Genomic DNA, 25,664 nt, shown 5'->3' on the forward strand with positions numbered 1-25,664 from the left:
AGACTGCCTTGCTTTGGTTTTAGAGGTTTGGCACAACTATAGAAGGGTGAAAATGAGACTTCCAGTCCATGGGAGACCAGAAATCTCTCTCCCCCCAGTTGGATCCGGCTTTAATGATGCAGGTTGGTGGGCTCAGTGTGTGAGGAGATAGTGGTTCCCACCGAGGGTAGCTGCACCTTCTTCGTCCCCCCAGTCAATCTGAACAGGTTCTCTGTGTAGAGATTTTAGGATTTATCCCTCTGCATCGCCCACTGGCCTGACCCACGCTCCGCGCAATGCTGACTGCGCACAGATCTCTCTTCCTCTTATCTGCCTCCTCCCTGAAGGAGCCTAAAGTACATCTGAATTAGCCTAAAGTGCATCCTGAGCAGAATCCTTTGATCTGAAAGCTCAAAGGGTTTCATTATCCAGAGAGTGAGGTCTAAATTCACTTGAGGCTTTAAAATTCCTTATCATAGGGTTTCTGTACTTTTTAAAAATAATTTTTTATTTTTCAATTACAGTTGACATACAATGTTATATTAGTTTCAGGTATGTAACCCAGTGATTGGACATTATATAACTTACTAAGTGGGTCACCCCATAAAACTAGTGCCTATCTGATACCATACATAGTTATTACAATATTATTGACTATATTCCCTATGCTGTGCTCTATATCCCTATGACTATTCTGTAACTACCAATTTTCATTTAATCCCTTCACCTTTTGGGTTCCTATACATTTTTGTTTGTTAATCCTCTCCCAAAGATATTGTCCCATTGATTTTTAGGGAGAGTGGAAGAGAGAGGGAAAGAGAGAAACATTGATGTGAGAGAAACATTGATTGGTTGCCTCTTGCATGAGTCCTGACCAGGGTCTGGGCCAGGGAGGAGCCTGCAACCAAGGTATGTGCCCTTGACTGGAATCGAAGCGAGGACCCTTTGGTCTGCCGGCGGACGCTCTATCCATTGAGCCAAATTGGCTGGGATGGTTCCTGTACTTTTTGATCATCATAACCACCCCCTCATATGCCCTTGTCCCTTCCTTTCTGCCACCTGACCAGGTGTACCTGATATTGTAATGCTAATAGATTATTTGCCCCAAACACTTTTGCTTTTACTTTCTGTTTTCTGTTAATCCTTGCTGTATACATGGCCTTGAGCCTTGGTTTCCTTGTCTATTAACTAGAGAAAATAGTACCTATCTCATGACATGGAGCTGGATTAAATAACTGATGTAGCTACATAATCCTTAACCATGCTGGGCACATAAACAGCTCCCCCAACATGTAATTATTAGTATCATGTCTGCTAGGTACTTTGAGGAAACCCCGATTCCCGTGGTTGTTGCCTCTCCTTCCCCACCAGCCCTGTAGCATGCTATTTCTACATCCATGATAGCCCTTAGGCGACTTGCCAGGTGTCTATTAAATGATATATGTGCTTAGGTTATTTATGCTTGTAGCATTTATGAGTTGGGGACAGGAACTATATATCTTATTTTGTACCCACCTGCATTGCACCCTTTGGCATCTACCAGTTCACAAAAGAAGTGCTCAGTTAACTGTTGCTTTAAAAGGTTTGGAGGGCAGGTTCTAGTCCTGGCCCTCCTACCCTGGGATTTTCTAGGCAGAGAGGGAAGAAGGGCCATCTTCATTTCTAGACAAGCTTCAGTTCCAGTCAAGGAACTGAACATGTTAGCAGCGTTAATGCAGACAGAGGCCTGGATTTTTGTCCTACTTGGGCAAAACCCTGTGGAACTGCCCCTTCCCGTCAAGGAGCTCTGGACTGCAGCAGCTGCCTTTAATTGGGTTGTAAGCCCTCTGCCAGCCCTGGAAAATCTTGATCTTGAGGGTTGGCTCTGGTTTCCTCAGGCTGTCACGCACAGCCCTTAAAAAGTCACTGCAGCTATTGCAGGGAGTCGCCACCAGAGGGCGGCAAAGATCCATTACTATGCAAAAACTTGGCCATGGGGTGGGAAGCTAGAAGACATGTTTCAAAGCAGAAAGAATGAGAATCCGAATAAAAGCAGGTTTCTGAAGGAGTGAAGGGCAGCAAGCTGGTGCAGCTCACCATCGTCTTCATAGGTCCAAGACCTGGAAGCAGCAAGTTAGGGACACTGGTCAGGCCCATATGGTCTCCCCAATCTCTCCCCAACCTATTTCTGGTAGTTTTCACTGGAGAGAGTCATTCTGCAGTCATAATGCAAATACTCTATTCAGGAGTTTGGGCATTGCCTATCTAGTACTTGCACACTATATTTTAGCTTTATGGTCTTTTACAGAGCATTTTCACTCCCATTTCTCCCTTTATTGAGGTATAATTAGCAAAAATTGCACTGAATTGAGGTGCAAAACTTGACGTTTTGATATATCACACCCATTTAGAAGATCTGAATCTCCTGTTATCTTAAAAGGTAAAAAGAAGGAATACTATCATCTCTGTTTAAGGACACGGGCTCAGAAACATGAAGGGGCTTGTTCAAAGGCGAGTTGGTGGTGGAACCAAGTCTAGTTTCTCTGATTCCAGACCCTTTGCTTATTCTTCTAGTTTTCAGTTGTTTATGTTTGTAACCTTTGTTTTTAAGAGCAAGGACTCATCTGATTCATCTTTATACCTTTGAATGGTGCCTCCTTAATCTTTAGGGTTGTGACTGGGTACGTTGTAGAAGGCCTTGCCCTTAGGAGCTGGATTCTGTGATGTCTCTCTTATCCTCCAGGATTCAGTGATTTGGTGATTTGGAGGCACAGCCCTAACAACAACAGTGATGGCCCCGAGTGATCCTGCTGGCTGAGCATTTCGACATGGCGGCCACTTAGTGACTGCCAGCCTGTGAAGGTGCGTTCTTGGTCATGCAGGTGGGTGCAGGGCAACGGGCAGTTTCTCAAAGTGGGCACCAGTCGCCCCGGTGTTACAAGAGTTGACTTAGGGGAGGAGGATGAAAATGTTCAGTTTTAGCAATGATACATACACTAGTACATACATTATTATTTACACACATACACACACGTGTTGCTTAGAACGAGGTCAATTTTCAAAGTGAATTTATTTAAAGAAAAACATTAAGGAAATAATAGGAGGCTGCTATGCAACAAGGCAAAAGTATCAAGCAGGTATACCAGTGACTGAAGTTCGAGGAACTGTGGTGAGGTGAGATGTCACTAGAGTCATAAAACTAATTTCAAGTTTGGCTCTGACCCTTAAGCCACGTAGCCCTGAGTAAGTTGCTGACCTGTTTTCTCATCTATGAAGTCAAAAGAATTCTCACGCTCCTTACCTCCAATGAGAACAAATGAGAGCATGCTGATGCCTGGGAGCCCCTGTGCAAATGTCCGGTGGTGCTAACATCCGATTCCCTCTTTTACCCAGGTCCATCCAGGACCTACTCTTTATCGCTACAGTGGATGCCTTCCATTTCCCAGGATCCCTAGCATCCAGCTCAGTTGGTTGCCACACCTGGGCCTGCCACTCTGAGCATGGGGAGGAGAGGTGTTGGAGAAGGCCTGGAATCCATGTGGGAACAAGTCCCAACCGTACATGTCACTGTTTGCTTTGTCATCCTGATTTAGTGACCTCATACAAGGAAGGGAGGGAGCAGAAGGAGCTGTTCACTTCCAGATACCTAAGGAGGTTTCTGACATCTACTGTTTTCCTTGGCATGAGAGGAACAGGCGCCAGGCTGTGATTTTTAAGGTCTGAGCTAATCTTGGAAGTGAAGGAGAACAGCACCTCCCACAGCCGGCCAGACTCTGCAGAGCTGCGGAGCAAAGGGCCCGCAGCGGGCAGCGGGCTCCAGAACACACGGCGCTGTCCCCAGGTTCTCACCAATGTTAGTGCTGCGTGGATGAGAGCTAAGGATTGGCACGTCACCAGTTAGGGGAAAGGAGCCTGAGGCTAGGACAGTTCTTAATTGGTTCTTGGCCTGGCCCCCTGGGGACAGCCAACTAGGGTTGACAGAGGCTTCAATGACTCCGGGGCCAGGGGATGTCATCCTCATTACATGCTCCTCCATCCTCACATGCTCGTGGCATTCACAGAATATTTCTAGCACCTACTATGTGCCACGTCTTTTGGGCAAATGAGGCAGCCATGTGTGTCAAAAGGCTGCATAAGACTTTTTTAAAATGTATTTTCATTGGTTTCAGAGAGAAAGGGAGAGGAGAGAGAGATGGAAACATCAATGATGAGAGAGAATCATTGATTGGCTGCCTCCTGCACGCCCCCTGCTGGGGATCGAGCCTGCAACCCAGGCATGTGCCCTTGACTGGGATCAAACCTGGGACCTTTCAGTCCACAGGCTAACACTATCCATTGAGTCAAACCAGCTAGGGCTGCATAAGACCTTTTTTGCCACCAGAAAATTCCTTTTGTCATCCTTTCTTCCCTCTACCACCCTGGACTTAGATTGATATAAATTATTTTGTCAGCCAAAAAGTGCATTTAGTCCGGCCAGCATGACTCAGTGGTGAGCATCGACCTATGAACGAGGTCACAGTTTGATTCCCAATCAGGGCATATGCCAGGGTTGTGGGCTTGATCCCCAGTGTGGGGCGTGCAGGAGGCAGCCTATCAATGATTCTCATCATTGATGTTTCTGTCTCTCCCTCTTCCTTCCTCTCTGAAATCAATTAAAACAGAAAACCCCCCAAAAAGTGCACTTATTATTTACTTCCAAGTTTTTGGTAGTCAGATATTTATATAACTGCAAATAAGTGCTCTGTGAACAGGAGCTAGTAAGTGGCATTACTACACTGACTACCCATCGGACAAAAGCGAAGTTGCTGGCAGACTATCTGAGGGGTGAGTTCAGGGTTTTAGACGTAGTGATATAACAGCTGGGTTTTGAAGAATAAGATTCACAAGCAGAGAGGAGGTTGCTGCAGGCAGAGGGACAGAAGGACAGGTGCTGAGCCCAACACCTCCACTCCTGGCTGATCAAGTGGATCAGGCTGTAGCTTGAGCTCAGTGGGTGGAAACTGGGGTGTGGAATGGAGCCAATGACGGAGAAGATGAGAACAGCTATCTTACGGTTGCACGTTCCAGTCTTTCCTTTCATGGTCCTGGGAAAACCAAGGCCCAGGAAGCCCCACCGGAGTCCCTTTGGTTCCCGAGAGCAGAAGGAAAGAGACCTGGCCTGAAACCTGCCTCCCACCCTGGCTGCCTGCACCTTAGCTCCAAGAACAAACCATTTTCCTGTGATTTTCTTGGCTCACCTCTTAAATGTCCCAGAGTCAGAACAGGCTGTGCCATGGCCGAAACAAACATGCTGAACAAATAAACAACCCAGGCTGCGGGCCAGGGAAAGCACCAGATGGGGCCTCCAACCAGATCCACGGGTTCCAGCAAGTCTGCCCCGAGCCTGGGCCTCTGCTTATTCCTTGGAATGTGAGAGGTGGGGCATGGGAGTTTTGGGGTCCCTTCCAGCTCTGTGATCTAAGCAAGTTGCCCGTAGACGGGGAAGCTCCAGAGCTACTGGTTCCGAAGGAGCCTCCTTCCTTTCCACTACGTAGTGTGGCTAAGGCCAGGAGAGGGGAGATCTTGTGGCAAATACTGAAGCCAAAGGACACTGGCCGTTTGTTCACTCACACAGCTAGAGCCCGGAAGAGCCCGGATTCCGACCAAGGCCTGCTGGGCTCCACGGCTCTTCGGTGGGAAGGGGCTCTAGGTTGTGTCACGACATTCAGCCTTGACACAGGCCAGGCAGTGCCAGTTTCCAGCGAACCCCCAGCTTACAAGTGAGTATTCTTCCAGAGTGGATGGTCAGCCCGGGCGTCTGAGTCCCACAAAGAGGCTGGTGGGGCCCCAGCCAGGTGGTCCTTGCTCTGAGCAGCCCCCGGGCTGGGAGTGTCCTGAGAGGACCTCGGGGTCCCTCTGCCGCTGCCCTTTCAGCTCAGGTGGCAGAACCATCCCCAGACATTGACTCATCAGTTCCACTCGCCGGGCATCACCGCAGCTCCTGTGCTTAGAAAGGCAGGAAATTGAACTCCGGTGTTTTAGAAAGTCTTTCAACAATAAGCTTGATTAAAAGGGGATTTTCCAGTTAACCCTGGAGAATTTCAGTTAACCAATGCCTTATTGTGTTCTAGTTCTTTGAAATGTGGTAATCTATGTTCGGCGTGTATTTATGGTAAATCTCAATAACCTGACGATTCAATTAAACAGGATTTCCCTCACCGCTTAGGATAAGTCATAGAACCACAGAATGACCAAGTTGAAAGGCGTTGGGATCATTTAATAGGATCTTTCATTGTACACATGAGGAAACTGAGGCCCAGAGAGGGGATGCCACTTACCCAAGGTTACACAGCCGCTGACTGGCATAACCATGGTGAGAAACTCCTAGTCCACAGTGCTTTGTGCTACATCACGAATACTTACAAGGCAGGAAACCTTTGTGTCCAGGGCTACCTGCTGAATTTAGCTTGCAGTGGTGTTTTATTTGGTCTGCACCGTGTTTTTAAAAATAGGGAAGTTTCCTGTAAAAATCCAAATTTGGTGTTTTTTGAAAAACTGGATAACCTGGCCACACGGGGCCTAATGTCAACGAAGGAGGGTTGAGTGGCAGCAACCCCTGTGGACTGGGGACGTGGGATCTAGATGCCATATCCCACCACTGCTGTCGTTGCACACCTGGCCCTCCTCACCCATTTCACGACCTGCTGGTCCCTCTAGGCATTGGGACTTGGACTCTGCTTTCTTGTGAAGGGCACACTCCTTGGTTAATAAAAAAAAGAGGGCTGAAGTGAGCCAGAATGAAAAGTAGGGGAGACAGTGAGGAATCAGAAGCACTTGTGTTAAGTGCCAGGGTGCAGCACCAGGGATCCTGGCTGGCCCTGGGTAAGCTCCGATCAAGGGCTGAGAAAGGGCTCTAGAAGCTCCCATTTAGGTGAGAAATGGGAAAAGCTAAATAGCAGTAGGAGAGATACCACTTGGCAAGATAAGATGCACTGGCAAAGTGCATGGACCAGGTGAGATGTGTTAAAGCAGTTCAGGTGGTTGAGAAAGTTATAATGAGATGGGTCTTGACCCAGAAGTTAACCTGTATTAAATAATGGAGAGACCAGAGACAGACACACCAGCCAGGAAGCTACCATGGCCATCAGAACTGAGAGCCAGGGTCAGGTGAATGGAGGTGAGAAAGGAAGGAAGAGATGGATGCCAGAGAGAGATCCCAGAGGGGGACTGGGCAGGATTTGGAGTCTGCATGGAGGTGGACAGAGAGGAGAGGGAAGAGTCAACGTTGATGGATCCTTTGTGCCTGGTGACCAGGGGAATGGCCAAGCCCCAAACAGAAAAGGGAAAGCTGGTTTGGGGGAAGATCTGTTGAATTTGAGATGACAAAGGGCTTACGGATGTCCAGTGGACAGCTGAAATTGGGACTGGAACTTGAGAGGTCAGAGCTGGTAGCCTAGAGGGGCTAGTGAAACCATCAAGTCCATGAGATCCCTCTCCCAAGAGCAGAGGACAGCGAGCTGAAGGCAACGTGAGGAACCCTGCGGGATGGCCATCCTTAACAAGGCGCAGAGGAGGACGAGGAGCCAGCCACAGGGACAGCACAATCGGGATGAAGAGGACCAAGCTGGGTGTCGCTGGAGAAGCTCAGAAGAGAGCTTGAGAAGAGCCCTCTACAGTGTCAGAGAGTGTCAGAAATTAGGTCCCAGAGTCCAGAGTGTGAGGCCATCACACTGAGCATGCGTATTGCACTCTAGAGGCATCTCACAGGGCGGAAGGAAGAACTAAGATAGTAAGCACAGGGCCCTAGAGACATGGAAGGTGGGAGGCGTATCTGTAAGTGTTAGGGAGGGGTCAACAGAGGAAGAGATGGAGGATCCCCTTTTAACATGGGTGGGGGGGGGGGGCGGGTCGGGATCGGGGGAGATGCTGAGTCAACATCAGCCAGCTTTCCAAGGCTTGATTCCTGTGATAGCTGCTGTGTGTGTGTGTGTGTGTGTGTGTGTGTGGTCTTCTCATCATTCTAGAGATTTGTCATCTGACATCGCTTTCTTATTTTGGACTGTTCCCTATTTTATCTATCTGGATTAAAAACAAAAACAAAAAACTATGGAGAGCTGCCCACTCTGAGGGGGAACACACCAGGTGTGAGTGATTCAAAGGAAACGAACTGGTCCTTTCCCTTGACACAGACACACCTGTGAAGGAGCTCAGCTTGCACCGCTGCTTTAGTCCGCGAGGGAAGCTGAACTTCAGCTTTATAACCGAGCCCCACTGTGCCAGTGAAATGGAGGCTCCGGAGGCCAAGGGACTGAAGCTCTAGGTGTTGAACTGGAGCCCACGTCCTTGTCAACACCAGTCAGGCCGGACTCAGGGGCACGCCCATCTGCACCAAGTAAGCACTCACCATTGAACTTCCCGTTTTACCCATTTGGGGGTGAGATCCTTGCACAAAGACGCATGGATTAGACAGAATGAGGCTGATCCCAGGGAGGGAGGAGGGAGGGGAGCACTGGATCTGATCCGGAGGAAACTGGCTGGAGGAGGCGCATCTGTGGGATTCTAGGGGCCTCTGCGCTGGGCTTTTAACATGGGGTCCTCTCCCCTGGGGGTCCCAAGCACAACCCTGACATTATAAGCAGAATTGCTGTATCTCTGCATTGGGGGGAAGGGGTGCACATGGGTACTTTTTGGGGAGAGGGTGCAGATCCTTCATCAGACTCTCCCAGGGGCCTTGTCCAACAGGAGAAAACCATTGATCTGTTAGCATCTACAGTCCCCTGGTGGATCTGGACACGACGGTGTAAATTATACCCAGTCCCTGCCATTTTTTCTAAATCTTCCTAGAAATATATTCTAGCTAGACTCTCACCCTGCACAGGGCACAGAGCCCCTCCTCCTGAAAACCTTAGGGGGGTGGGGGGTGGCTGATGATCCCCGAAGCCCCCAGCGCAGCGCTGGGCCGGCGCGGGAGGGGGAGGCAGCGGATGTCACGGCTTACCTCAGAGCCCGAATTAGAAGCTGAAAATCACAGCAGGAAATAATGTGGTGCCCAAAATAGACGCAGCGCTGGGAGAGAGGCTGGGAGGAGGTGGCATTTGAGGCTCCTGCGGAGTCCTCCCCAGCGGCGGCCTGACAAGCGCGTCAGAGGCGTGGACGCAGCGGCCAGAAAAGGCCAGGAAGCCGGGGCGGCTGCTGGGGAAGGAGGGGGCTCAGTCCACACGGGGAGGGCGGGCTGCGGTTCCGGCCAGGCCCGCCGGCCTCCCTTCCGGCCCTCCTCCTCCTCGCCCTCCTCCCTCCAGCTCCCCACCGCTGCCTCCCCCCAAAGCCCCTCCCTCCCTTCCTACCCAAACTTCGTCTCCCACCTTCCCCAAGGCCTTTGGTTTCTCCCTGTCTTCCCCTCTCTCTTCCACGCTCCCTAAAAATCAATGGAAAAATATCCTAGGGTGAGGATTAACAATAAAAGGAAATAGTGGCTAAGGTTGTAAGGAACTAAAAGAAATATCAGAATAAAATAGCAATATAGTTAATATTGTTAATAGTTACTAATCACAAGACTTTGTGCTAAGCATTTTACAGGAATGAATTCATTTAAGTGACAATAACCCTATGAAATCAGTAGTAGCATCGCCCTTTGCCAGAAAACTCAAGGTCATGGAAGGCTTAGAGCCGGGGTTCTGATGGACCGAACCAGCACCCTAACTGCAAATGGAAGGGGGGTGCTGGTTTCTGCAGGTTCTTTCCTCGATATGGAAATATCTTCATTTTGCTAGTTATAAAGATAACACATGCTTACTATGAAGAATTAAAACAATATAGAAGGGTGTAAAGTAAAAATATTTAAGTCCTCTCCCATAATGCCCCTCTCCATGGATTTAACACACTTCTGCCTTTTAAGATCCTTGGTATCACAGTGACATCTTTGGGAACATCTTTGCCTGTGTCAGCATACACTTGATGATTATGTCCTTGATTCTCACAGGGGAATTGGTGGGTCAGAAGGTATAAACATTTACATTTTGGTCACTTGTTGAAATGGACAAGTTATTTATTTATTTTTCAAGTTATTATTTTGAGCCATGGTATATAATGACAGGTAAGAATGCCGTAGCCCTTGAATTGCTGGCAACAGTTCAATTAGTACAATCGTAAAGAAAGCTATTTGTTAACAGGTATCAAGAGACTTAAAAATGTTCACACTTTTTACCTTTGAGCCACTCCACTTATGGGAGTCTGTCTAATACAGGAAATAAGTAAATGAAAAAGTAATATTTAGTGTTGTAATAGGAACGATTGGGGCATCCTGACATGTCCTTTAACGAGGGAATGGTTAAATAAGTCATGCAAAAATTATGACCATTTCTGGGCTGGAAGACTATATTGTCATTCAAAACAATGGTTATGAAGACCCTAGTAACATGACGGAGATGCTTAGAAGGTAAAATCAAATGAAAAAAGTAATATACAAAGCTATATGCATGTATAATTACAATCGCATAAGAAGAAACTAGAGAAATGGTAGTAAAGTTGTATCAATGGTTATGTTAGTGTTGGGATCATTGTGTGTGTTTTTTTCATTCTTTCTGTAATGTGGTTTAAATAATGCAGCATAGATCGCAATTATCAAAGGACCCTGCTTCCTTTCCACTCTCTGGGTTGAGCTTTCACCTCTAGAATTGAAGCAGTCAGACTAGAAGTAGATGACTTCTAAGTCAGCCCTGTTCTGGTATTGTATGTTCTCTGATACAAGCACGTGATTCTTTCTGTTACAGACTTAAAGCCAAACTTCAGTCTTCACACTGACAGTGGACAGGTCAGACTAGAACCTGCTTTGTCATCATTAGCTCAGGCTATGCTTGCATGTGAAATAAGTGAGGCTAGATAGCGGTCAGGGGAATCATGTTGTGATTCATTATCTGGAGAAGTGTGTGTGTGTGTGTGTGTGTGTGTGTGTGCAGGGGCAAGGCTGGAAGAATGCCACTCTGCTGGCGCAGCCTTCGTCAGAACCCTGAGAAGGGCTGAGTGGGCTCTGACTCAGCTTCATGACTCACTCTGTGTTGCATCTCTGAGCTCTGGGTACATCTTTGGGATTATTTCAGCTCAGCCTCCAGTGGAGGAGGGAGAAATTTGGGCCAGCACCTCTGGATGACTCACCCTGCTGAGCTGGAAGGAAGAGGCCAAAGCGATTCTATCTTGTACCCTCCTCCACCCCCCATCACCACCCCTACCTCCCCAGAGGTTCCCATGCAGTCCCAGACCTCATGCCTAGGGTAGGGCTGCTCTAAAGGCTCCCACCCAGGCACTTCCCACCCACCCACACCTCCCTGCCCAAACTGCTAAAATTTCCTTGGTTCCTTCACTTGGTTGTTCTCTGTGCTTCCTGTGGGCATCTGAGGTCAGCTTATAAGGAGGCTTATAAAACTCTCCTGAACTGCCTTTCATTCTGTTCTTCACTTCCCACAAAACTTTCCAGTTTACAAATTAGTTTTACATCCCTTTTCTCGGTTGATTCTCTCTGAGACCTTAGGAAGCCTGGCAGAGCGGAATATCACCATCCTGTAGGGAAGGTCGAGGGAGGTCAAAGAAGTGAAGGGACCAGTAAAGGGACTGATGAAAGGCTTTGAGGGCTGGGCAGGACAGAGCTGTCGGGAACTGCAAGGCACTTGGTTGGGCAGTGGGCTGGGGAAAGGGGCTGTGCTGGCTGTGACTTGACAGGAAATGTGGCTGCATGGGGGCAGAAGACTGACAAGGTGTTTTGACTCTATCCCAAGACCAGTGGAAACCACTGAGGGTTTCAGCAGGGGCCTGGGTGTGGTGTGGCAGGGAACGGGAGCAGGGCAAGCCGGGAAGCTGTCCCGCAGTTCAGATGAGAGAGATGGTCTGCCTGTGCAATAGCTCCTGGGATGTGTCAGCCCTGAGTATTCCCCTGCAGGGGGCAGAGCTTCCTATAGATCAGTGGTTCTCAACCTTCCTAATGCCGCGACCCTTGGATACAGTTCCTCATGTTGTGGTGACCCCCCAACCATAAAATAATTTCGTTGCTACGAATATGTATTTTCATTGTTACAAATTGAAAATAATTAGAGCATAGTGATTAATCACAAAAACAACATGTAATTATATATGTGAATTCCGATGGTCTTAGGCGACCCCTGTGAAAGCGTTGTTCGACCCCCAAAAGGGTCGCGACTCACAGGTTGAGAACCGCTGCTCTAGATGGTGCCTGGAGCCAGGCAGTGGGTGAGTTGGCTCAGGGAAGAGGGAGAGACACGAGGCACACCCACACTTAAGAGCCGAGCAGAGGCAGGTGTGGCATGACAGGAGGGGGCCATGCCACAACATTAAAGCACCGCCCATCGTGACTTCATCCGTGTCCACAAGACCCTGCGAAGTAGACACAGAGGCTCGGGGGTGAAATGACCTGAGGGGACCTCTGGTTCTTCCCTGTGTTGTGGTGCCTCTCCTTTCACCCAGTGCTGGTTGCATGGGTCACCAACCAGGAATGGAAGCCACAGCCGTGGCAGGCAGCCAGGAAGTGGTCTCTTAGGAGAGTCCTGGAACCTCCAGCAGCGGTGACAGCAGGCTCTGGGAAGGGGCGGGGCCCCCTGAGCCCTTTCCCTGGGAGGGGTATGGTTTCCAGATAAAGTATGGAATATCCAGTTAAATGTGAAATTCAGATCAACAGAAAATAATTTTTAATATGAGCATATTCCAAACATTCCATAAGACATACTTGTATTTAAAAAGTACTTGATGATTATCTGAAAATTCAAGTCTAACTGGGTATCTCTCTGTATTTTTATTTGCTAAATTTTTCAGCCTATTGGGGGGTGCCTCACTGCCCCTGCATCCCCGGGCCTTGGGGTTTTCCTTTGTCTGAGGCCATGGTAAGACCCAGCCTCTGCATCCATCAGCCTGCCCTGGGGCCTCACGTGGGTCTCTGGAGAGACAAGCCTGTTTCTGATGGCCTTGCAGCTTCTGGCTCAGGCCCAAGCAACTGTGGCCTTCCACGTGCCAATGGCTCCCCATCTGGGTAGACAACCTCCTGTCTCCGGTCCTGAGGCGACCAGGGCTCTCCTGCACTGGCCAGGGTGTCACATCCAGGCCTAGTAAGTGGCCCAGGAGCCTGTAGCCCTCAGCCAGCTGACAGCTTGCACTGAGGGGCTCAGGCTAAGGACTAGAGGAAAAGGGAAATGGAAGCTCTGCCCTGGGACTAGGGACCGAGGGTGTGTGTGTGTGTGTGTGTGTGTGTTCAGAGACCTACTGTTAGAGAGAAGCAGTGCCCCACCGGGCCTGGGTTTTACAGAGTTCAAGGCACTGTTTCATGTCTGACCTCATTTGACCCTCACCATATGGTCAGATGAACAGGGAGGGTATGTTCAGCTGCCCACCCTCCTTTATGGAGGAGTAAAAGGGTGGAGAGAGGTTAAGTTTTTGCCCGGAGTCATATATCCTAACCCCAGCACAGAGGAAAGTGATAAAAATTCTGCAACTCCAAGGAGCCTGGGGTATGATGCTCTGGATGAAGTTCCCGCATTTACACAGTAGGGGGCAGACCTGAGGCTTTGCTTTAAAAACTAGGTAGAGGAGTCTACAGCCCTGCCCTGGACTTAGGCCAGAAGATAGGCTGGCAGTTCTCACCGGCGGAACTTGAAGAGCTTCCTCAGGACACATCTTATCTCCACCGCTGCCCAGACTTGGAGCGGGCAGTGGAGGTCTTGGGTAGATTCTGGGGAAGCAAGACGCCGTGCTGGGTGTTGTGAGTGGGGATCTGGGTCGGTCACAGCAGAATCTGTTGAATGTTGAACCAGACCTTGAATGGGGACAACACAGCAGTGTGTGTGGCCAAAATCATATATGTGAAGAGTTGTGTGTATTTATCTCACACATATTTTCTGAATGTCCATCATATGCCACACACCATTGTAGACACGGGGGATACCACAGGATGGAACAAATATGCACACACAGATCCTCCCAGATTGCCCTCTCTTGCTTGCGAGTTGACTGTTTTGACCCCAGCAAATATACTGTAAACTCCAGCCCCTTTACCAGCTTCCAGAAAAACAACAACAAAACCAAACCTTTCCCATCAAACATGGAGTGGAGGCTGGGGCGAAGGTGGGTGGGTGGAGGGCATTCATTTTACTGAGGATTTACTGGGTCGGGGGAGAGGCCATATCGCTCCTCTCCCAGCCTCTCACTCTGTGAATCTTTACTGTACATGACCCTTCTGCCAAGTCTCCCTTTGTCCCTGCAGCCAACCTGGGGGTGCACCTCCTTCCTTCCACCTCGCACCCCCAGCTCCTAGCCTGGCCAGACTTTCTACAGCAATTTTTTCACAGACATTCAATCTTGGGAAGGAAAGCTTTTGTCTCCTTCTCTCACTGTTTGGCCTTGAAGGACATTCTCTTTCTGACATGGGGATGCAGTCCCTATCCTATTTCTTTCATTTTTTTTTTTTTTTTTACTTAATACTTTTATTGATTTCAGAGAAGAAGGAGGAGGGAGAGAGAGAGAAACATCAATGATGAGAAAGAATCATTGATTGGCTGCCTCCTGCTTGCCCCACACAGGATCAAATCCTCAACCGGGCATGTGCCCTGACCTGGAATGGAACCATGACCTCCTGGTTCATATGTCAGTGCTCAACCACTGAGCCACGCCAGCCGGGCCCTATCCCATTTCTAATTCTCAAAATATTCCTGGGTGAAATGAGCTTACACCTGGAGAGGGTTGTCCTCAGAACCTTCTCGCGACACCCCGACAGCCCTGCTCTCAGGGTTAGACCAGCTAGGGGCAGGCCCGCTCCAGTGTTTCCCCCACTAAGATGATTTCCCATGGGAGCCAAGGTTGCGCTGCTCCTCTTTTATTTTGGATTGGATGTCATTTAGTACCTTGTTCTCGCTCTTTTGTTCATAAAATGAAACAAACACACGCTACCATCAGAAGGACGGTGACAGCCTGTGTTTACGTGTTTATGTTGTGTCTGTCTCTAAGAAGCGGCAACTGCTATGTAGATTTTCCTTTTTGACAAAGTGAGTTTTCACTCAGTGCTGGGGTCTGATCATTAAACACAAAAAGGGGGAGCTGCTCCTCCTGTGTTTTTTCATTCTTGCTCTGTTTCTTCCTCTTCTTCCTTTTTTCTTTTTCTTTAAAAGCAGATGCTGATCTGTCTGTAAGGTTGACCTTGGCCACCTCTGACATGGCCACATAGAGAAACTGGGCCCTAGTGTGTCTGATAGCTCCTGGAGACTCTTACTCGGGAGGCAGGCAGATGTTCCTTCTCCCGGGGCCTTTCTCACTGCTCTGCCCTGCCCTCCCCAAAAGCACCTCTGTGCCATCTGGAGCTCTGAATAGGGTGCCTGGGCCTGAGATGAGCCAGGCAGAAGAAAAAGAAGGAAAGGGAAAAAAAGAAAAGAGAGGAGCAGTGGCAGTGAGAGAGACTACAGCTTCAGTGTAAACTCTGTGAGCTCAGGGACAAGGACGACAGAGACAATGGTCATTTACACATGTCAATGAGGAGTTCAGGACTTTGGCTGAGAGTCATAGAAAGGCCACTCTAATTAGCTTGAGTCCCAAAGGGGAAGGGCTTGGCTCACAGAAGCTGGCTGTGGAGACAGCAGAAAGGGCACGGCTGGCGGGACTCACCCTTCCCTCCTAGGTGTTGGTTCGTCCACAGCTCGCAGGACCGTGCCAGACAGTAGAGAGCTCTGCCCACTATCTCCAGTTAGAGGCTCTAGCAAACAGCAATATACCATTTTTTAGTTGCAGAATTCTAAAGAATGTTAAACTTTGATGCTCTTAACTATTGGTGAAGGAATGGAAAAATGGGGGCCCTAATGCTCTGATATGCTGCTGGAGGGGTGCACATCTTCCCAGCCACTTTGGAGGGACATTTGGCACTACCTATTATGATTCTAAATGCGGGTATTGCATGCCCTGGCTGGTGTGGCTCAGTTGGTTGAGCATCATCCCATGCACCAAAAGTTCACCGATTCGATTTCCGGTCAGGGCACATGCCTGGGTTGTGGGCTCGATCCCTCTCCCTTCCTTTCTCTTTAAAATCAATAAAGCATATCCTCAGGTGAGGAGGGAAAAAGGATATTATTGATTTGGTGATGCTACTTCTCAAAACCAGACCAGGAACTTTTACGCGTGTGTATAAGGAAATATGGGCAAGGATGTTATGTAAAGTGTTATTTGTAGCACAAAATTAGAAATAACTTAAATGTCCATCTTTAGACCATGGTATATTTCATGCTGTGAAAATATGGAAAGTTTTAAAAAGCATGACTATGTACTGACATAAGCCCTAAGACATGTTGGTAATGAAAAAAGTACTTTTCAAAATGATACATACAATATGGTATCACTCAAGCTTAAACAAAAACAAAACCTTGAAATAATCATAGACATGTCTGTGTGTGTTTATAACATACATTTCTAAATGCATCCAAATGTATAGAAAAAGGTCTGGTGAACAGCTAAGATTGGGGGTGGGTTTGAAGGAGACTGTCAGGTTTGAATTTTCTTAATGATAACGTGTTAGTGGAGTAAAGGGGTCCGTTTGCTTGCACGCATCAAAGCCCAGCCCAACTCAAACAAGAGTTTGCAGTCAAGAAAGTAAGGGTTTATTAGTTGAGGAAATAGTGCCAAGTCTGGAGCCACAGATAAGCTAGTGTTCAAAGACCTGGCTCCCCTTAGCTTCCAGGGGATGGTTATATGGGGGAAAAGCCATTAATCATGGTTCTTAAAGGAGTTTGGGTCATGGGCTCTATTGACTGGTGGGGGCCAGGACAGGGAGTAGCTGATCATTGTATCAGGTCCTGAGGTCAGCCATGGCATTGTTCTCTCTGGTTTCTGCTTTCACGGGCCTGGGGCTGGGACACAACTGCAGTCAAGATGTTATCTTTAGCTGGACTGCAACTCTGCTTCTGTGGTCAACAGACCTGAGGCTTTATTTCTAAGACAGTTTGATGCTGACCCAGAATCTGATGTCTTAAGGGCTTAATGATTTAAGGAATGGAGTGGAAGGACAGAAAGGAGAAAGTTGAAGAAAAAGGTCATGTTGAAGAAATGGAGCTTCTGTGTGGTTACAGGCATATTCGTGTATAAGTTATATATTTAGAATTAAAATTTTAAAGGAAAAAGCTATGGAAGCATTCTGATTGGTTCATATGACTATTCCTAGCCCAACCCATGAGGCCAAGGAGCCCCTAGGATTCTATGACTGGCCCCATATGTTACATACTCACCCCTGTGAGCAATACACATGATTGGCAGCTCCTTCCATCATTAATGTTAGAGTGGGGAAGGAGCAGTTCCCCAAAAAAGGGGTCTGTTCTGGGCAAAGAATAAATCTCCTCTATAATGAAAGCATTTGGACCAGCAAATGTGGTTATACATATGCTATCCAAGGCTGAAAAGCTTGTTTAATAGTTCCTATTGTTCTATAGGATAAGGATTTATTCTGCTCACTGCTATACCCCAGAACCCATGAAAAGAGATGCTCAGCTTAATAGTTATTGATTGAATGGAGATACAGCCTATGGTTATTTAATAGGAATCTACAAAAGGACAACTTCTCCCAATGCTCTCAGCAGGGGCGGGAGGGAGAAAGGAAGAGGAAGTCAAATAGCCAGCTCTGGTCTCCTCCCAAGGCCAGGGAGTCTCCATGTCACACACCTGGGACAGTGTGACAGTGACCCAGGTGAGGCGTGGGGTTGGGCAGGGTGTGTTTTTCAGCCCAGTCACTCACACCTCTCATGATTAAGTGGTGCTTCCTTTCCAGGCTCCTGGAGTGAGTAATTGCTCCCTTAGCTGGTGTCATGGCCTTGCAGATCAGCTGCGGGAGACGGGGTCACAGTGAAAGAACTATTGCAAAAGATAAACAATTCGTATCTCCCTTTTCTCCCCCCCATGTAACACCAAACCACAAACATTTTTCTAGATAATAAAAAATTTGTGAAGGTATGTTAATTAAGGCCAGGGGAGGCCAGTATATATTTGTAGGCAAAGAAGGTATGAGTGGAGAGAGGATGCTCAAAGATGCTACCGGGTGAAGTAGCTCAGCCGAGTCCAGGGGGAGGGTGCTGAGGTGGTTAGGACTGGATGAGGAGGCAGATGACCTTCTGCTTTTACTCTCACTCCCGCACTCATTCCTGCACCCGCCCCCCCTCCGCCCTGGGCAGTGAGTCCACATTCTTCAGGTTTGATGGATTTCCTGGTTGGAGAAATGATAATTTTCATTGTTGCAACCAAACCAATGTAGTTGCAGAACAATGGGCTGAGTTTGGCTTGGCTGAGTCTACAATAAGGAACCAAGGGGAGCTAAAGGTGTACGTGCCTGTCGGAGACTAGAAATCCAAGTCAGACAGCCCATGAACTGAGTGGATTCCAGGATGCAGCTTTCAGACTCCTTTTCTACACTCCCTACCACCGTCTCCTCACCAGCCCTGTCATCACTGGTCACCTCGACTCCCACAGCTGAGATTCGGCATCAGGAAACACCTTTGCTGTGGTCATTACCCAAAATGTCATTCATTCAGCGAATATGTATCGAGCATCTACTGTGTGCCAGATACTAGGTTATATTCTTGTTATAAGACACAGCCTTGTTTTCAAGAAACTTCCACCTACCCAGCAGCCAGTTCAAGGGACCACAGACATTACCAAAACTTTTGTCTGGGGAATAGACACCTCTGTTACCTGATGACAACTTTACATACATCCCCAGAAGAATACACAACACGTACATAAATTTGCATACAATTGAGGGCAGCACCAATCCCCTGAAGCACATTTATGATTTAAGGGTCTATATTCCCCGAGTTACAAACACTTGATCTAATTTGACCTTCTCATTTTAAAGACTTAGAAACTCATTTTATAGACCAGGTTACACAGTGGGTCAGAGGCTCAGCCAGCCTAGAAGCCAGGACTCCTGGTCCCTACATGTGGCTCCACCACACCTCCTCTCCCTTCCTTGGTTGGGAGAACCTGGCTGGGGAGGGGTCCTGGGCCAGTCCCCTGTTCGGCCGCCAGCCCTGGAGCTTTCCAGCCTACAGGCCTCTCTTCTCCACCACTCTGCAGGCTCTTGAAGGATGTGGGTCAGTGGTCAGGAGCTCCCTGAATAATTGCTCTGACCTTGACCAACTGGCTCCCCCCAGACATCAAGGGAAATGTGCTGGAAGGAACAGGATGCGTTTTCCTGCAAAATCATTTGTCTCCCAAGATGATTTGCATACTGGTGGGGACACAAATGTCATTCCCTGCCCATTTCCTCCCCAGAGAAAAGTGTTCCCATCACAGCTTTCCCCTCAAGAGAGGAGGCAGCTGTGAGGGGCCAGGCCCAGACCCTGAACCAACTTCCTGAGAGAGAATCAGACATGAATGAGGGCTCTCAGAGTGAGAAGGCTCCTTTTTTGACCTCTCCCCACTCCCGGGGCTTGGCCGGAAGGGAGCTCCCACCTCCAGCTTTGGCAAACAGCAGGCTCTTTTGATCCCCAGAAACCCGGCATCTACCTTGGTCTTTATTACACTTTCAGTGCAGAATCAGCTGCTAGAAGAGAGGCTTGAGGGGATGTTAGGTGAAAAATAACAACAGATACTTAGTGGTGGCTACGTGCCAGATATTGCTCGAAGCAGTTTACTGTAAAGCCATGTAATCCTCACAACAATCAAGTGAGCTTGGTTTATTTTTCCATTATCAAAATGAGAAATCAAGGTTCACAGAGATTAAGTAACTTTCTCAGGTCACACAGCTGGTAACCCACACAACCGGGTTCTGAACTCAGCCAATCCGCCTCTAAATACTGTGTAATGAGAAGGAGAGTTGGAAGTTGGACGTTTATTCTAACCTTGAAGGCTCTGCTCTGGCCGGAAACACTGGCCTGGCATTCAAGGCCCTGGGATCTGGCCTTAGCCACAGCGCTATCCCTCCCTGCCAGGAATATGCCCCGCTGGTCTGTATGTACCTTTTCTTCTTCCCAGACAGCACTTCCCTATTTCTCTGTCTGACTTGTTTCTTTATCCACCGAGAACCTCTGAAAAGCCTTTCCAACGTCTGGAGGCCAAGACAGTCAGGACCTTCTCCATTTTTTTCCAGTGTGGCTCTTACATTGCTCTAATGATTGGTTAATATGTCTCATTCTAGCATTCGCTTCTCAGACAGGCTGGGTGTATGTCTTACTCATTTCCGAATCCTCAGCACTAAGCCCAGCACCTGTATGTGGTAAATATTCAGCAGGTAGACATCTATTATGTACCCGATATTTCCCAGAAGGTTAGCAGTGATTTCCACAGGTTTTGAGGGCTACAGGTGGCTTTTATTTTTTTGTTTGTTTATCTGCATTTTTCAAAATTTCCGTAATGAGCATGTATTACTTTTGTAATACAACAGAGAAAATAAATTATTTAAAAATTGTTTATGAATGAGTAATAATAGCCGATCCTTATGGAGCACTCACCACATAAAATCTTCAAGGCTCTATGTGCACTGACTCGAATCCTCACAACAGCTGTCTTTGGTAGGTACTATTGGCATCATTGCCGTTTTACGGATGAGGCACAGGCCCAGAGTGGTCGAGTACCTCATTCAAGGTGACACCATTAGTAAACAGTGGAGTTGAACTTGGAGCCCAGCTTGTCAGACTCCAGAGCCTGTACTGCAGCCTCCCTGCAACCAGCCTCTAGATCAGCGGTCGCCAACCTTTCGGACCTCACGGGCCACCAGTGGCCTGTGGGCCACCGCTTGGCGACGGCTGCTCTAGATGGAACATGGGTAGATGTGTCTCTCTTTTTAAAAGAGCACCTTTAATTCTGAAATAATTCCAAACTCAGAAGAGAGGTGAGAACTGTACAATGAACCTTGGGATAGCCTTCTCCCAGATTCGGCATCGTTAACGTTTTGCCACATTTGCTTTATCACTCACTGTCTCTCTCTTGACATAGATGCATGTTATTATACCAGCCTGATTGAGATATAACGCACATCCCATTCAATTCACCCATTTAAGGTGGTTTTTAGTGTCTTCACAAATATGTGCAACGATCAGCACAAGTTTAGAACATTCCATCGTCTCAGAAAGGAACCCCGTACCCTTTAGTGCTCTCCCCCACTCCCACTCACTCCTGCTCTAAATTACGAATCTACTCTCCATCTCTGTAGATTTACCTTTTCTGGACATCACAGAGAAAAGGAATCTTATAATATGCCATGTTTGGGGCCTGCTTCTTTCACTTAGCATGTTTTCAAGGGCCGTCCATATATAGCAAAGATGTAGCATTTATAGCCAAATAGCATTCCAGTATATACATAGATATGACATTTTACTTACTTATTTATCCGTTGATGGACATTTGCTTTGTTTCTACATTTTGGCTATTATGAATAACGCTGCTACGAACATTAGTGTGCAAACTTTTGTGTGGACATATGTTTTCATTTCTCTGGGAGATATATCTAGGACTGAAATTGGGTCATATGATAACTGTATACTTAAATGCTTGAGAATAATAGTGTGTTTATTATTATTACTATTATTTCTGAGTCATTTAACAGCAAATTGTAGACATACCCCTTATTCCTATACTAGAGGCCCAGCACGCGAAATCCTGTGAGACCCAGACCCTCTGGCGGAGCCTCGGACCCCGCCTCCGCTGCAGAGCTCTGACTGGTTGTTTGGTCATGACACTGTTAGGGCATCACAACCACAGGCCTTTTATAATATAGGATTTCAGAGAAAACAAACCAAGGACATTCCTTATCATAACCACATTTCAATGATCAAATTTAGTAAAATTTAATAATATTACTATCTATTAAGTAGCCCATATTTAACTTTTGCCAATTATGTCCTTTACAGCAATACCCCCTCACCCCCCCAATCTAAGACGCAATCCAGGACCACGCAATGCATTTAGTTGTCCTGTCTCTTAGTCTCCTCGGGTCTGGAACGGTCCTTAGCCCTTCTTTATCTTTCTGTTGTTTTGTCAAGTGTCCCTCAGTTCAGGTTTTTCTGGTGTTTGGATGGGTGAGTGCCCATCGTCCATTGGGTGGGCACTGAGGTCAAGTGCAGCTGCAGACAAGGGAGACGTGGCTGGGCGCACACCCTGGTCCCTTCTACTCCGGGGAGGGGCCGAGGGGAATTCTCTGAATCCGAAGGGACCAGATCAGACCTGGACCCAGGGTCGGAGCCGCTGTGGAAACTCCCCGCTGGAGCACTTCCTGGGAAGCTCAGGAGACAGAAGAGGCTCTGCGGGGGGTTCTCCCACACCCTTTCCCGGAACCGCTGAGAGCCGCGAGTGGGTGCCTCTTTAGGGCCCAGTGCTTCCCCGTGGCTTCGGGCTCCTGAGGCCTCCAGCAGCCTGCGCTCCGCACGGGGAGGCTGCAGCCAGAGACGCTGGGGTGTCCGGGAAAGGGCGGGCGGGGGAGACCCGCAGGGCCCGTGCTAGGAAGGAGCTGCCCCTTTCTGGGAAGGATTTTGATGCAAAGTCCCACCCCCTGCACCCCTCCCCTGCGTCCTGCACTCCCGCTTCCGGCAGCCCCGGCCTGATTCTCTGGAAGGCGCTGGGGGTGGGGTTGGGAGGCATCTTGCTTCACTGGTCCCTGAGCCGGTTTGCTCTGCCAGGACTCCCAGCCAAAGGCACCACCAGCCTTTGCAAGAGGCCCCTGGGCGCTCCGTCAGCATTACTGAGAAGCCAGAATCGTAGGTCCTGTCCCACCCGCCAAGCAAAGTTCTGCCTGAGGCAGCAGTAGCCCGCTCATTCATTCATTCATTCATTCAATCATTCACTCACTCATTTTGTGGCTGAAGATCCCTGTTCCTCACCCTTCCCTCGCCCTCCTGGGGAAGAGGCTGGGGTGGCAGTCCTGTCCACAGCCTTTCTGTGCTCAGAGCACCAGAAACCCTGCCCTCTCTCAGCCCAGGGCCTTGGCTTCAGGCCACCCCAGGGCTGAGCTGACCCAGTGTGGGTGACAGACCCCACCAGGGAAAGGCAGAGTCTCCGGGAGCCTGTAGGGAGAGGAGGAAGTGTGGGGACAGACCTGCAGTGACATCCCCGTGAGTTCACGCTCGGACGGGACGGCCTGCAGACCCGCCTGTTCTGTCCTCACAGGCTTTTGAAAATTGAAAAAGTTCCCATAAAAATCCAGGTTTCTCGTTTCTTTTTTTTAAACATATATTTTATTGATTTTTTACAGAGAGGAAGGAAGAGGGATAGAGAGTTAGAAACATCGATGAGAGAGAAACACCAATCAGCTGCCTCCTGCACATCCCCCACTGGTGATGTGCCCGCAACCAAGGTACATGCCCTTGACTGGAATCGAACCTGGGACCCTCCAGTCCACAGGCAGATGCTCTATCCACTGAGCCAAACTGGTCAAGGCTCTGGTTTCTTTTGACAAATAAAAAGACCTGGCCACCCGTGGAAGCTCTCTTCACAAGTTCCACTACCTGCCCGTTCCCCTGGGGCACCTGTGATCTTGTTCGGGTCTCACCACCACCCTGTGAGGTCAGGAACATGAACCCCATTGTATACAGGAAGAAAGCAGGGGAGAGGTCCATAGCCCCGGCCAGGGCCTGGCCAGGGAGAGGCAGAGCTAGGACCTCACCCATTCCATCTGCCTCCAGGCCCATGGCCTTTGCATCCCCGCTCCCCCCTCCCTCCGCTGTTTCCTGCTCAGAGAGCTGGCCCTCCCAGCAGTGGATGGACTGCAGGTATGGACGCCAAATGCAAACCCTCTGGCCGCCCAGGTCTGGGGCCTCGCAGGCCACAGCCAAGTCCTGAGCTGGCGGCACAGCTCTGGGCTGAGGCTCCGCAGAGGCAACACTTCACAAAGCACAGAGCAGGGAGTGGTTGGTCAATGGTGCCACAGCAAACTCGGGGAGAGAGGACCCAGGCACTTCGGTGTGGGGCACAGACATCTGGTCGTCCAGGTGGTGCCTCCATCCTGGCTTCTCTCCCTGCACTGAACAGTCTCCCTTAGCAGTTTGCTCCATTGGCCTTTCTGCACATGGTGAAAGCTGGTGGCACAACAGTGCCAGGACCGTCGTCCATAAATCACCACACAGCCAGCCAGCCCATCATCCTCCCGCAAAGTGCTTTCTGGTCAGTCGCACGGCTCCGCCTGCAAGGCTTGCTGACCCTTCTGGATGGGCTGCCCAGTGCTCTCTAGTAGTTTCTAGGAATGAATGGAGGGGCAGCACCTAGGGTCACAGAGTATCAGAAGAAGTGGGGCAACTGCTTTTAAGAATAACTCTGCTGTGTATGGCATTCATGTGTGTGATTTTTTAAAAACAATTTTTTATTGATTACTAGAGGCCCGGTGCACAAAATTTGTGCATGGGTAGGGTCCCTAAGCCTGGCCGGCAATCAGGGCCAATTGGGGTCTTCCAGCTGCCAGCCGGGGCCTTCCTTCATTCCGTGCCGCCCCCTGATGGTCAGCGCACGTCATAGTGAGCGATGAACTCCCGGTCTCCCGGTCGAACTCCCATGGGGACACTTTGCATATTAGCCTTTTATATAGAGAGATTTTTAGAGAGAAAGGAAAGGAGAGATACATAGATTTGTTGTTCCACTTATCTATGCATTCATTTCTTGTATGTGCCCTGACTGGGGCTTGAGCCTGCAACATTGGTGTATCGGAACGATGCTCTAACTAACTGATCTACTCTATGAGCCAGACAGAACAGCAATTGGCAAATAGGGATTATCTAGGAAAGAGCAAAGAATTTTGAGTTCCATTCTCAAACCTGCTACTTACCTTGAGCCAGTTCACTTCATCAATTTTAACTTTTATTTCCTCATTGATTGCAAAAAAGTCTCTCCCAGGCAGGGCTCCTCCAGATAGTGCTATACAGGTTGAATACCATGTGATGGGTCCCTTGGAGCTGTACAACCCATATGCATGTTGCGAGGCCTGGGAGATAGTATGTGATTAACAAATGCTCTCGTGCAAATGAACTGCTCACTCAGCCGTAATGGGTTCTGAGGGGAGCTCCAGGAAGAAGGAAGCAGTCCTGCCTCCCTGTGGCTGGTGGTGCGCTTCCTGCCCATTTTTCTGTCTCTTGCCAAGTTGCCCTTTGTCCGAGGCCTCTGGGCTCCCAGCTGGCTGGAGGCACAGACTTGTCTACGAGGCCTGGAGAACTGGGCCTGGGCTGGGTAATGACCAGCCTTCCGCTTACTTGCAGTTTCCGCTGCGGGGCTGGAAGCCACAGCATCCAGATGGCTAATTGCTTGGTGCCTGTTTCTGCAAATCACAGTGATTCACTGTCCCTGCTGAAAACACGCTCCCTTTTCAAAGATTTAATGGTTTCCAAAATTAATTTAGCCTCATGTGCTATCCCCCTGCCCTTGTGCCCTGGCCCCTCCCCTTACACCTCCCTGCCCCAGGATGGAACTTTCTGCTCCAGAAAGCCCACGTTCACTCGGCAGGGCATTGTGGAGAGGGGTGGGCAGCACCGCTCTCTCCCCAGGGTCCCCGAGTTCCTGCTGAGTGTGCAGCCTGGGGTAGAAGAAACCAGGTGGCAAGGGCTGGTGTCCACGGCTCATTCATCTCCCACCATCCTGCATGCTCTCGGCCACCCAGAGCAGGTCTGCCTGACACTCCCAGAAGCAGATCTCTAAGAAGCTCCCATTTGCACTGCTTCGTTTATAAAGCTCCCAAAGGTCATCTGTGTTTCACACTTGAGTGACATGGTCAGTGTTGTTGGTTTCAGACAGTC

The 25,664-nt window shown here is 48.9% G+C and overlaps 1 long non-coding RNA gene across 1 annotated transcript in view; it reads right to left on the bottom strand.

The window, feature by feature from the left end:
• The window catches only part of LOC139019782 (uncharacterized), a 31,223-nt gene extending 22,173 nt beyond the window's left edge, over positions 1 to 9,050 (bottom strand). Inside the window, exon 1 of the long non-coding RNA XR_011473148.1 lies at positions 8,936 to 9,050. This is a non-coding gene — a long non-coding RNA (uncharacterized lncRNA). The remainder of the gene's footprint in view (positions 1 to 8,935) is intronic.
• Positions 9,051 to 25,664: the final 16,614 nt, after the last annotated feature.

The sequence above is a fragment of the Myotis yumanensis genome, unplaced genomic scaffold (assembly GCF_028538775.1).
Source record: "Myotis yumanensis isolate MYYU_CA2020_CCGP unplaced genomic scaffold, mMyoYum1.0.hap1 SCAF_11, whole genome shotgun sequence".
In the NCBI taxonomy this organism is placed as follows: Eukaryota; Metazoa; Chordata; class Mammalia; order Chiroptera; family Vespertilionidae; genus Myotis; species Myotis yumanensis.